At 52.3% G+C, this 13,534-nt stretch overlaps 1 protein-coding gene across 5 annotated transcripts in view; it reads right to left on the reverse strand.

The window, feature by feature from the left end:
• idua (alpha-L-iduronidase) overlaps positions 1-13,534 on the reverse strand; it is a 325,106-nt gene that overhangs the window by 132,003 nt on the left and 179,569 nt on the right. The window lies entirely within an intron of this gene.

Genomic DNA, 13,534 nt, shown 5'->3' on the forward strand with positions numbered 1-13,534 from the left:
GTGGCTTGGAGGGGAACTTGCAGGTGGTGGTGTTCCCATGCATCTGCTGCCCTTGTCCTTCTAGATGGTAGAGGTCCCGGGATTTGGAAGGTGCTGTTGAAGGAGCATTGATGGATTGCTGCAGTGCATCTTGTAGATGGTACACACTGCTGTCACTGTGCGACGGTGGAGGGAGTGAATGTTGGAGGTAGTGGATGTGGTGCCAATCAAGTGGGCTGCTTTATCCTGGACGGTGTCAAGCTTCTTGAGCATTGGTGGAGCTGCATTCATCCAGGCAAGTGGAGGATATTCCATCACACTCCTGACTTATGTCTTGTGGCTGGTGGACAGGATTTAGAGAGTCAAGAGGTGAGTTACTTGCCTCAGAATTCCCAGCCTCTGACCTGCTTTTGTAGCCACAGTATTGATATGGCTGTTCCAGTTCAGCTTCTGGTCAATGGTAAGTTTCATGCCTTTTAGAAAAATATTCTTTCTCTTCTTGCTGCCAAAATGAATAATCTCACATTTTCCCATATTATACCCCATCTGCCACCTTGTTGCCTAGTCACTTGACCTGTCCAGATCTCGGTGTCCTCCTCACAGCTTACATTCCCACCTAATTTTGTTTTGTCAGCAAATTTAGATACATTGGCCCAAATCTTCCAGTCTCCGGATCGTTGTATGACTCAAAGTGCACCTCAGGACCATGCAGAAGTCCTGACCTGCGAACCTACATGGGAATCGCTTGGGACAGATCCGTGATACTTACTGGATAGTTACCCAGGAAATATTAGAAACTTAAAACCTGGGTAATTCCACAACTGACCCTGTCCCCCACCAATACCCCAACCCTCCAATTACCTGCCACAAACTGATCCGACTACCCGACAACCACCTGACTACTCCTCCAATCACCTGACTACCCCCAATCCCCTGACCACCCGACAACCCCTTGACCTGAAAGGAAGGGGGGGTTGCCCTTTGCGCATCAGGGGGCAACCCCCCTAAAATAGTGCCCCCTTTCTACTGCCTGCTCTGTAAAACCCACTACCACCAACTCCCTGCCATACCCCGTCCCTAAACTTTCCAAACCCTCCATGCCCAATACCGCCCACTCACCTTGCTCTGGGATCCATGGGCCTTCTTCTTGGGCCTGCTTCCAGTCCCGGCATCAACCATTAATGCGCTCTTTGTGCTGCCGGGACTGCTGGATCCGATTGGCTGGCAGCTCCTGAGGGTGGGACTTTTTCCCCAGTACAAGGGGTGGAAGTCCCATTGGTAGCCTATTTAACCCACCCACAACACGTTAAGGTTGCGGAGTGGGCTGACATGGAGCAAATTGGGTTCCGGGGACGAGTGGGGGGAGTGGGGATATGCTGCCCTTTGTCTAATCATACTATGATTTTCTAAGTGCATTGTTAAAATGTCCTCGAAAATAGATTCCAGTATTTCCGTGACAGTTGATGCCAGCCTGACTGATCTTTAGGTCCCTGTTTTCTCTCTCTTTTCTTTCTTGAATAGCTGTGTTACGTTTGCTAGCTTCCAATCTGGGACCATTCTAGAATCTATGTAACTTAAAAAATCATAAACAGTGCTCCACTATGTCTGCAGCTACCTTTTTCGAACCCTAGGTTTTGGGCCATCACACCCTGGCGATTTGTCAGGTTTTAGTCCTTTATAGTTCCTTCAATACTTTTTTCCTGCTGTTATAAATGACTTAAAGTTCCTCACTCTTATTAGTTTCTTCATTACCCTCTAATTCTGGTATGTAATTTGTGTCTTCTACTAAGGACAGAGACTAAAGGCCGGATTTTGGATGACGGAGGCATGAATGGGGTAGGAATGACAAAAATTTAGAACTTCTTTGCAGTAATTTCAAATTTGCACTACCTTCCCGACCCTGCATGATCTTTTCGTGATCGGGAAGACCTTGAGTTGTGACCCTGCATGCAAAACTTCTGAAATCAGGGTCGCCATTGTAAGCCCTATAGGAAGCTTGAATTTCCTCTCCCTCCACTATTTTCATGTGGATTTTGGAAGCCCTAAAAATACAGACCTGATTGGAGGGTTTGTGACCATGGAGGAAGCCTACTGAGGAGTCGGAAACATTTTGATAGGTAAGTGTTAAATGTTTTGACAACTTTAAATGTCACTATTAGATGTATTAGATGTGTTTTAATTGCATACATTCATCATAGAGCTCTGTCCTGAAAAGATAAGTTGAGCATTACATTGAACAGCATTGTTTAAACGTTGTGATGCATTTAATACATTTCCCATTGGAAAAAGTGTTACAATGCATTCAAAACTGTAGGAAAATATGTTGCAAAACACGCAGGTTTTGGACTGTGATTTAAATGTCCAAAGAGCTTTAACTTTTTGAAAACAAAATGCCCTGCTGTTCAAAGTTTAAAAAAATCTAATCATCTGCTTCACTCCATTGATTGATAGGCAACCTGCTTTGAAATGGAAAAGACACCATCTGTGGCTGAGACAAAAAAGTCCATCTGTTTTTCAGTTTCAACAGACTTTAATGTTTACATTTCCAACAGGCTGGTGTGATAGCTGGGGCAATTATGAATGTGTGGCTGAGTTTCAAAAGTTATACAACCACTTATCTCAGCAGGGAGCTGTTGACATTTTGGGCGTAATTTTCGAGCTCGCTGGCAGCAGGTGTGATGGGTGGTGTGCACGGAAAATATGGCAGGGCTCACTTCACAACGACTTGAAGGCAAATCGCAATCTTCTGCTCAGCCTGCCAATGGCGGGCTGCGTTTCCCGCCATCAGTCAGCGGGGAGCGAATTGTAATATATTAGCATATAATTAAAAGGCCATCCTGCCAGGCTTTTGTAACCCCGCCGTATCATCCATCCACATTGGCAGGAAAGCACGCCAACATGTTTCACAACAGCACACAGGTGACGTGCACTTGCGGGCCTTCACTTTAGGGTAACTGAGGTGAGTAAGCAGTATCAGCATTCTCCACAGCTCGCCCATCGTTTACAGGCCTCAGGGTGCCAGGGGCAACTGATGCCTGGCCCCGCAGGAGACTACTGAAAGAGGGGTGTCCAGAGGCAAGTGCTGGCCAGCCGCGGGGGGTGACTGCTAAGGCTGGGGGGGTGGGGGGTTTCTTGGGTCAAATGCTAGCCAGTCTCGTAGGCAACTGCTGGGGGGTGCAGTCATCAAGTGCTGACCTGGCACTGCAACCCGCGCACAGGTAATCAAGGTGGGGGGCTAGGTAAACGAGGGGAGTGGCCACACATAGGGACACCTGTATAAACTGACCAGCCACAGTGATATGATTGGGGTCAGGCTCCTAGCCTGCCCACCCATGCAAGTGGCATGGAGGCACCAAAGGGCCACCAAAAGCTCCATACCTTACCCCCCCACCCCACCCCCCCGTCCCCCAACCACCCCGCCACCCCCCCCGACACAGACTTCGAGTACGCCACCACTTTATTAGATCACGGAGCAGTTGGACTACACACGTTGTACAATCTCCTCGCCAGTTTCTGGCCATGTAGCAGTCAGTGCTGGAGGCACTCACAGCCCCTTGCAATCTCAGCATCCTGGTTTGGATCCAGTGTCTCCCATGTCGCAGATTGACAGGGGGGCCATGCAGCACACTCATCTCTAGCCATCCGAGGGGTGACCAGAACTCTCCTGGAAGCATTAACGGGTGGTCACATAGGGCCAGGAAAGGTGCTAAGTACAGCTATGATAACTACGTCTCTCTCTCTCTTTCATGCAGGAGGACCACGTCAGGATCATGGATCCTTGTGACCTTGCTTTATGCCTGATGGTCTACAGAGACTGTAGAAGACGGAGAAGAGAACGACTGAGGCACCTGGCCGTGCAAAGGCAGGAGCACTAACCTCTTGAAGAAGAGGCAGCCCAGGAGCGGCAGCGAGCCATGGCTGGTCAGCACCTATAGACTAGGGTCTATAGATGTTACCTGCCATTCCTGCAGATGACTGAGAACCAGTGTGGCCGATGACTGTGCGTGTCTAGGGACCTGGTGGCTCACATCTGCCACTTACTGCAGGACTTGGCGCCAAGGGGACATGGAGGGCATCCATTGTCAGTGGCTGTGAAAGTGACCATAGCATTCAATTTCTATGCCAGTGGCTCCTTTCAGGGCTACACAGGTGACATCTGTGGGATTTCACAATCCGCCACCCACAAATGCATCCATGAGGTCACGGATGCCATCTTCTCCATGGCACACAACGTTGTGCATTTCGCCCAGGACCAGGACAGCCAGGGCCATTGGATTCGCCCTTATCTCTGGATTCCCTTAGGTGCAGAGTGCGATTGACTGCACTCATGTGGCACTCAAGTCTCCATCGCTAAACTCAGTTGACTTCATCAACCGCAAGTTCTTCCACTCACAGAATGTGCAGCAGGTATGCAACCACCAGAAATGCATCCTGCAGGTATGCGCACAGTTTCCAGGGAATGTGCACGATGCCTACATCCTGAATCACTTGCAGATCCTTACAGTCTTCCAGGGTCCATAGAGGCTGTGGGGTTGGCTCCTTGGAGACAAGTGCTACCCACAGAGGCCGTGGCTGTGACTCCCGTGCGGCGGCCTCAGACTGCAGCAGAGTGAAGCTGTAATGAGGCTCATGCAGCAGCTCACAACTTGGTGGAGCAGATTATCAGGATGCTGAAGATCCAGTTCCGGTGCCTGAACCGGTCTCGTGGTGGCCTGCAATACAGTCCGGAGGGTGGTATGCATCTTCATTGTCTGCTGCGCCGTTTACAACCTTGTGCCACAATGCAGTAAGGAGCTGGCTGAGGAGGAAATGGAGGAACTGCACATCTCCTCCGATGAGGAGTACACCGATGGGAATGAGGGTGAGGGGGTCCTCGGGGATGAGGCTCTCGCACTGGCTGGATGAGGCAGGCACACTCGGGAGGCCCTCATAACTGCCAGATTTGTGGAGGATGATGACGACATGCAGTGAGGTGTCCCCGTAGATCCTCACATCGCTGTTATGAATGTTTGACTGTGAGAACGCTCCTATCATGGAGATGCAGTGGAGGCCCGAATAGTCGCTCGATCACAGGAGGATGATGACAACATGCAGTGAGGACACACTATAGATTTTCACATAGCCTCTAAGAATGTCTGACTCCTGTCTGGCCGAGGGCAGCTCACTTGCGCTCCATGATCAGGACCATCTTAGAGGCACAGCCATGAAACTTTAGATGCATCTGATGCTGTGTCCACCTTCAGCACCTTAGGCCTTCAGGAGCTGATGTGATGGGGGCCAAACCCACCTAAAAGGTGCTGAGAGCACACACAGTATGAGAGAACTCTGTGGTGCCTGCCCACTACATTCTGGCAGCAATGACTGTTGCTTACAATAAGAGGTTGTGGTGGAAGAACTAATCCAGGCTGGTCTCTTGGTTAAAGCTGGTTTATTTCCAAGACAACTCCTCAGTGCTACTAACTTCCTCATAGCTTTCACACAAAGTGTTCCAGCTGTACCTTTTTATTCCATTTAGATTGGATAATTAATGCCCATAACCTGTGTGACTAGCAATTGGTTTTAACAAGATGATTGCCATATTAACAATGACCAGCACCGCCGAGGCGCAGGCATCAGTAACGTTTCCAGGGAATGTGAGGCTGGACCATCACTGTAGTCTGAAGGCTGCACAGAGCACATCTGCCTTTTATCTTGTGCAGAAAGGTTTCACATCTGAGTGACAAGAACACTGCTCACCAGAATAAGGAGCCACAGGCAGGGTGACATTCTTAGGAGTTTATTGACAACAGTTAACAGTAAGTACAAGTAATTAACACCTGTGATAAAAACAAAAAACTGCGGATGCTGGAAATCAAAAACAAAAACAGAATTACCTGGAAAAACTCAGCAGGTCTGGCAGCATCGGCGGAGAAGAAAAGAGTTGACGTTTCGAGTCCTCATGACCCTTCAACAGAACTAGGTGAATCCAAGGAAGGGGTGAAATATAAGCTGGTTTAAGGAGTGTGTGTGTGTATGTGTGTGTGTGTGTGTGTGTGTGTGTGTGTGGGGGGGGGGGGGGGTGTTGGGTGGGGGGAGAGATGTGGAGGGGGGGTATTGTTGTAGGGACAATCAAGCAATGATAGAAGCAGATCATCAAAAGATGTCACAGACAAAAGAACAAAAGAACACATAGATGTTGAAGTTGGTGATATATATCTAAACTAATGTGCTAATTAAGAATGGATGGTAGGGCACTCAAGTTATAGCTCTAGTGGGGGTGGGGGGAGCAGAAAAGATTTAAAAATATTTAAAAATAATGGAAATAGGTGGGAAAAGAAAAATCTATATAATTTATTGGAAAAAACAAAAGGAAGGGGGAAGAAACAGAAAGGGGGTGGGGATGGAGGAGGGAGTTCAGGACCTAAAGTTATTGAATTCAATATTCAGTCCAGAAGGCTGTAAAGTGCCTAGTCGGAAGATGAGGTGTTGTTCCTCCAGTTTGCGTTGGGCTTCACTGGAACAATGCAGCAAGCTAAGGACAGACATGTGGGCAAGAGAGCAGGGTGGAGTGTTAAAATGGCAAGCCACAGGGAGGTTTGGGTCATTCTTGCAGACAGACCACAGGTCTTCTGCAAAGCGGTCGCTCAGTTTACATTTGGTCTCTCCAATGTAGAGCAACGAATACAGTAGACTAAGTTGGGGGAAATGCAAGTGAAATGCTGCTTCACTTGAAAGGAATGTTTGGGCCCTTGGATGGTGAGGAGAGAGGAAGTGAAGGGACAGGTGTTACATCTTTTGCGTGGGCATGGGGTGGTGCCATAGGTGGGGGTTGAGGAGTAGGGGGTGATGGAGGAGTAGACCAGGGTGTCCCGGAGGGAACGATCCCTATGGAATGGCGACGGGGGGGTGAAGGGAAGGTGTGTTTGGTGGTGGCATCATGCTGGAGTTGGCGGAAATGGCGGAGGATGATCCTTTGAATGCGGAGGCTGGTGGGGTGATAAGTGAGGACAAGGGGGACCCTATCATGTTTCTGGGAGGGAGGAGAAGGCGTGAGGGCGGATGCACGGGAGATGGGCCGGACACGGTTGGAGGGCCCTGTCAACGACCATGGGTGGAAAACCTCGGTTAAGGAAGAAGGAGGACATGTCAGAGGAACTGTTTTTGAAGGCAGCATCATCGGAATAGATGCGACGGAGGCGAAGGAACTGAGAGAATGGGATGGAGTCCCTACAGGAAGCAGGGTGTGAGGAGCTGTAGTCAAGGTAGCTGTGGGAGTCAGTAGGCTTGTAATGGATATTGGTGGACAGTCTATCACCAGAGATTGAGACAGAGAGGTCAAGGAAGGGAAGGGAAGTGTCAGAGATGGACCACGTGAAAATGATGGAGGGGTGGAGATTGGAAGCAAAATTAATAAATTTTTCCAAGTCCCAACGAGAGCATGAAGCAGCACCGAAGTAATCATCGATGTACCAGAGAAAGAGTTGTGGAAGGGGGCTGGAGTAGAACTGGAACAAGGAATGTTCCACGTACCCCTTAAAGAGACAGGCATAGCTGGGGCCCATGCGGGTACCCATAGCCACACCTTTTATTTGGAGGAAGTGAGAGGAGTTGAAGGAGAAATTGTTCAGTGTGAGAACAAGTTCAGCCAGACGGAGGAGAGTAGTGGTGGATGGGGATTGTTCGGGCCTCTGTTCGAGGAAGAAGCTAAGGGCCCTCAGACCATCCTGGTGGGGGATTGGACGTCCATGGTGAAGAGGAAGTGGTTGGGGCCAGAAAACTGGAAATTGTTGATGTAACATAAGGTGTCAGAGGAATCACGGATGTAGGTGGGAAGGGACTGGACAAGGGGAGAGAGAAGGGAGTCAAGATAACGAGAAATGAGTTCTGTGGGGCAGGAGCAAGCTGACACGATTGGTCTACCGGGACAGTTCTGTTTGTGGATTTTGGCTAGGAGGTAGAAGCGGGCCGTCCAAGGTTGAGCGACTATCAGGTTGGAAGCTGTGGGAGGAATATCCCCAGAGGAGATGAGGTCAGTGACAGTCCTGGAAACAATGGCTTGATGTTCAGTGGTGGGGTCATGGTCCAGGGAGAGGTAGGAGGAAATGTCTGTGAGTTGGCGCTCAGCCTCCGCGAGGTAGAGGTCAGTGCGCCAGACAACAACAGCGCCATCCTTGTCAGCGGGTTTGATGACAATGTCAATTAACACCTGTGCTCAGGCTGTGCTTCCTGATGGTCTCGGCTGCAGCTCGGTACTGCTGAGCTGGGTGCTGTTGCTGTGGTTGTGCTTGGTGCTGGCTGTGGCTGTTCCTGCTGCTGTGGGATTTCGTATGGCTGTTGCTGCTGCTCTGGGATTTCGTATGGCTGTTCCTGCTGCTGCTGCTTTCCTGTGGCTGTTCCTGCTGCTGTTTTCCTGTGGCTGTTCCTGCTGCTGCTGTTTCCCTGTGGCTGTTCCTGCTGCTGCTGTTTTCCTGTGGCTGTTCCTGCAGCTGCTGTTTTCCGATGTCTGTTCCTGCTTCTGCTGTTTTCCTGTGGCTGTTCCTGCAGCTGTGGAATTTTCTGTGGCTGTTCCTGCTGCTATGGGTTTTCCTTCTACTCCTCAATTGGAGCAAGAAGACTGCTGCCAACAAGGCTGCTGCTGCTGCTATTGCTATTACAACCCGCTACTGCAGGGTGGGACCTTGTGAGACCTGAAGTGTCTGGGAGTAGAAGTTTGGAGAGAGCCTGAGGGGAGAGGACCTGACTCCAGCCAGAGGGGGAGGTCTTTTGCTGCAAGAGGTGGGTGCCTGGGGGAGAAAAGAACTGCCTTTTGTCTGTCTGGTTGTCTGCAAGGGGAGGAATAGAACATCCAAGCTAGGAAGCTTGTGAGAGACTGAACTTTGAGGGGAAGAAGACCTATACCCTACTCTGCCCTCCCTCGTGTCGCCTGGGTTAGCTAGCTGCATCTACAGACATTTATCATCGTTCCTGAACTGTGCCTGGGCAGTGCTAGCAGCCTGGGGAAGACTCCTCCACCCCCTGCAGCAGAACATTGGAACCTCCCCCCAACCTCAAGAAACACCCCCCACTCCCCACCTTTATCCTCTCTGTCTCCCCATCCCCCCTCGCTCTCCCCTACTCCCACTCTCCTTTGCCCTGTCTGTTGTGTATATTTTATCTGTATCGGGGTGGGTGTAGCACTTCCAGATGGCAGTGATAACATCCTCACCGGTGGCAGGACCCACTCGGGTCACCTATGCAAGGGCGGTGGCCTCTTTGGCACCTGCATCTCCTGCGGCCCCATCACCATTTAAATTGCTGACACCTCAGCTTGGGGTGAAATGCTACACCTACCCCACAATGAGAGAACAACTACGCGGGGGTCCTGGGGTAGAGTATCGTGACCGGGGAGATGCCCCTCTGTGATTGACCTACTGTCTATGAAGGGGGATCTACGCCACCTTAAGAACTGGTGTCCAAGCTCCTTCCTCCGCACGGATTACAAGATCTTTGCCAGGGCCATGGCTTCTCACCTTGGCACCGTGCTGGACCACATGATCCACCCTGACCAGTCCTACATGGTCCTGAGCCATAACATCTTTGATAATATCCATCTGGATTTCCTGCAGGAAGCACACTACATACTTCCCATCCCTGAGGACCGAGAAGTTCTGGAGCCGGCGCAGTGCGTCCCTGCTGCTAGTGACATTGAGGTTTGCTATGGTAGTCTTCATTGCATCACCTAATGCAAAGCGCAAGAAGGAGAGGACTATTTTAATTCTTCCTCTCATTCAGGAGCCCAGCGAGAAATGTGTGGACTCTCCTCTTAGCATTCCGGTCCAGCCCAGGGGCTTTTAGGGCCTTGCAGGCAGATCAGATCACGAGGAAAAGAACTGGGGCCATGAAGAGACTGCCGCAGTCCCCTGGAGGGCCAGATGGCATCTCGGGGGTACAAGTGGGTTGACGTGGGGCACCATTGGAAGGGCAATACCCTCAGCAACCCCTAAGGGGCCCTGCTCAGGGGACTGCAGAAAGGGAACGGGGGTTTGGGCTCCCCCGCGAGGGCGGAGTGAGGACTTACGGTGCGGAGACGCCATCACCACTTCATTGGGGGAGGGGACACATTTGACCTCGCAAGGTCCTCGCCCTCCAAGGCGGAGCGTCTCTTCCAGAAAAGGCTGGGGGCTGGGGAGACCTCCATCTGCGAGGCCTCTGCCCCCTCGTCTAGCCCCACTAGATTCTGTCCTCTGGGGTTAGGGCAGGTCCACCCTCTTTAACAGGACCACCGGCTCAGGGTCGCGCACCCTACCGCTGCCGGACCCGGGAACCCGCGTGGGGACGACGCTGGGCCCAGCACACAGCACTGAGATGCACATGGGCCCAGGAGCTCGCGCATTCATGATGCCCGGGCCGGATGATTTTTGTCTCCCCAAGCCGGTGGCTTCAGTGTCTGGAGATCAGGGTAGGTTTGGGGGGGTCTGGGTGACGGGTCTTCCTTCTTACGGCCTGAGGTCTCTCCCCCGCCTAGTTGGCAGCTGAGATGGTGGTGGCTGTTGGCAGCACCGCCCCTTGCAGAGAGGAAGATGGAGTGGTGGGCTGGGCGTGGGGAATGGAGCGCCGGTGCCAGCCGCAGCCACCTGGATGGTATTGACGGCCTTGGAGGCAGGGCAATCCTTCCTCACATGCCCCACTTCTTTGCAGTAATGGCACTGCACCCCATCTTCGCAGCAAAAATGCAGTAGTCGACTCCCTCAAATATGACATCAAAGCCCCCTCGGTGCACTCCTCCCAGGCCAGGCATACGAAAACCTGGCCCCAGAATGCATACACATGACGGAGGTCTACTCTGCTGCGTCTTCTGCCAGGATCAACTGGGATAAATGTTCTGGACTCCTGGTTGGCCCGTGGCAGATGGATCCCCTACCCAACGAGCTCAGGCCTTTGACCTAGAGCAGGACCAGCCTCCTCCACCTGGTAGTCCATCTCTGCCCTGCTGAGGAATCCAGGCTGGTGAATTGGCAGGAACTGGAGACGAAAGTCACCACTTGCCTGCGGAGCTGGACAGGACTGCTCCGAGTGCTGTCTTACCAGAGTGCTGCTCAGGAATCTGCCTCTCTGTCCTTTTCAGTGGCTGGCGGAGAGGAGGGCTGTGACTGCCGGGGTGACCAGGATTGGGGATGTGCTGGGTGGCGGAGGAGTGGGCTGGATGCTTCCGCAGAAGTTGGCGTGTTGCGCATTTGTGAGCATCCGATGCCATTCAAGACCTCAGGACGGTCATGCTCGGCCCCGACATTATACTGGGACTTGAGGTGGCTCAAGTGCACAATGGTCTTCTGTACGAGCATCCCCCTGTTCAGACGGAATTCCATATTGGCCCCAAGCCCTGAACCCTCCCTCGGGTGCTGGTGCCCCGCTATATGAGCTACCTCAGGGAAATGCCCTCCATGTCCTTTAGCAAGGCGTGGTGGGGTTTCCTGTACATGCTGCTGCTGCACAACCTTCACTTCCTTGCCCTCGCCCGCCGCCCGGACTGTTACCGTCCGGTGGCAGAGGTCCCTGTTGGGAGGCCCTCTACGGAGGTGTCCTCCTGCTTTCCATTGGGGATCTGGGGTGGAGGGTGTTGCACGCAGCAGTCCCCTATAATCGTAGGATACCTGCCCTTTTTGTGGTCTTGTGGAATCCGTGGACCATGACTATATAGGGTGTGGTGGGCTGCACACCCTTTTCAGTTATATAAAAAAACCTTTTATTCCTGTTTTGTTTGCACTTCAGCCCCACACTCCTGATCTACGGGCACCCGGTGCGGAGGGGGGCCGGGAAGGAGAAGGACCTCCTCGTGAACCTGCTCCTGGGCTTGGCCAAATTAGCCATTAACACGTCCAGGCAGTGGGTGATCAAGGGGGTTGTCCGACCCGACTGTCTACCCTCTTCCGCGGCTACGTTCGCGGCCGGGTGACCCTGGAGAGGGAGCACGCGGTATCTGCCGGCACCTTCGAGGCCTTCTGTGTCCGGTGGGCACCACGGGGATTCGGGTGCTTTATCAACCCTCTTAATCACATTTTGATTTGATGTTTGTAAGTTTCCATTAAACTTTGTCTTCGGTTTTACAGCTGACCCCGACTTAGGGGCTGTGTTTATTTTACCCCTCATTTTGTTGCTTTAGTTTATTTGGTTGACTCAGAAAGAGTTATAAGCCTGGGGGAGCTAACTGGTGCCCTTGACAGCCTCTCCAGGGGCAAATCCCCGGGGTGGATGGGCTGACTGTGGAGTTCTTCAGGGCCTTCTGGGACATCCTTGGGAGTGACTACGCAGGGGTCCTGGGGGAGAGTATCATGATTGGAGTAATGTCCTTCTCGTGGTGCAGGGTTGTGATTGCCCTGCTGCCTAAGAAGGGGGATCTCTGCCACCTTAAGAACTGGCACCTGGTGTCCCTCCTCAGCACAGATTACAAGATCTTTGCCATGGCAATGGCTTCTCGCCTTGGCACCGTGCTGGACCACATGATCCACCCTGACCAGTCCTACATGATCCAGAGCTGGACCATCTTCAATAATATCCATCCAGTCTGGGATGTCATCCACTTTTCCCAGAGGACTGGTCTGTCGAGCGCCTTCCTGTCTCTAGACCAGGAGAAGGTGTTCGACAGGGTGGATCACGAATATTTATTTGGGACTCCGCGAGCACTCAGGTTCAGGACACATTTCGTTGCCTAGATCCGACTTCTGTACACTGCTGCAGAGTGTCTAGTGAAGGTTAATGGGTCCCTGATGGCGCCCCTTGACTTTGGGAGAGGGGTACATCAGGGCTGCTCCCTGTCTGGCCAGTTGTATTCTATTTGCGTGGAGCCTTCCCTGCGCCTCTTGCGGAGGAGGTTGTCAGGGTTGGTTCTGCACGGGCCAGGCATCGGGGTGGTCCTCCCGGCTTACGCCGATGACGTACTCCTCATATTCATCGACCCGGCTGACCTGCGGAGGATGCATGAGTGCCAGGAGGTCTACTCTGCTGCATCCTCTGCTCGGATCAACTGGGGTAAATGTTCTGGACTCCTGGTCGGTCAGTGGCAGATGGATCCCCTACTCGAGGATCTCAGGCCTTTCACCTGGAGCAGGACCAGCCTCCTCTACCTGGGGGTCCACCACTGCCCTGCTGAGGAATCCTGGCCGGTGAACTGGCAGGAACTGGAGGCCAAAGTCGCCACTCGCCTGCGGCGCTGGACAGGACTGCTCCGAGTGCTGTCTTACTGGGGTTGAGTTCTGGTCATAAACCAGTTGATTACCGCCATGTTGTACCAGCTGGTCGCTTTGACCCCTCCCCCAGATTTTGTCACAAAAATCCAGAGAATGCCCTTCGACCTCTTCTGGGACAAAAGGCTGCACTGGTTCACTGATGAGGTTCTGAGTCTCCCGCTTAGGGAAGGCAGTCAGGCGCTGCTGTGCCTACGCACACAGGTGGCGACTTTCTGCCTACAGGCCCTGCAGCGATACCTTTACGTCGAGCCCTCTCTGAGATGGTATGTCCTGGCGACGTATTTCTTCCGCCAGGTGCAGCTCCTGTTTATAGGCCTGAGGGGTCTTCGTGACTCCTTGCAGGTGTTGCCCAT

This window comes from Carcharodon carcharias, chromosome 1 (assembly GCF_017639515.1).
Source record: "Carcharodon carcharias isolate sCarCar2 chromosome 1, sCarCar2.pri, whole genome shotgun sequence".
Taxonomy (NCBI): Eukaryota; Metazoa; Chordata; class Chondrichthyes; order Lamniformes; family Lamnidae; genus Carcharodon; species Carcharodon carcharias.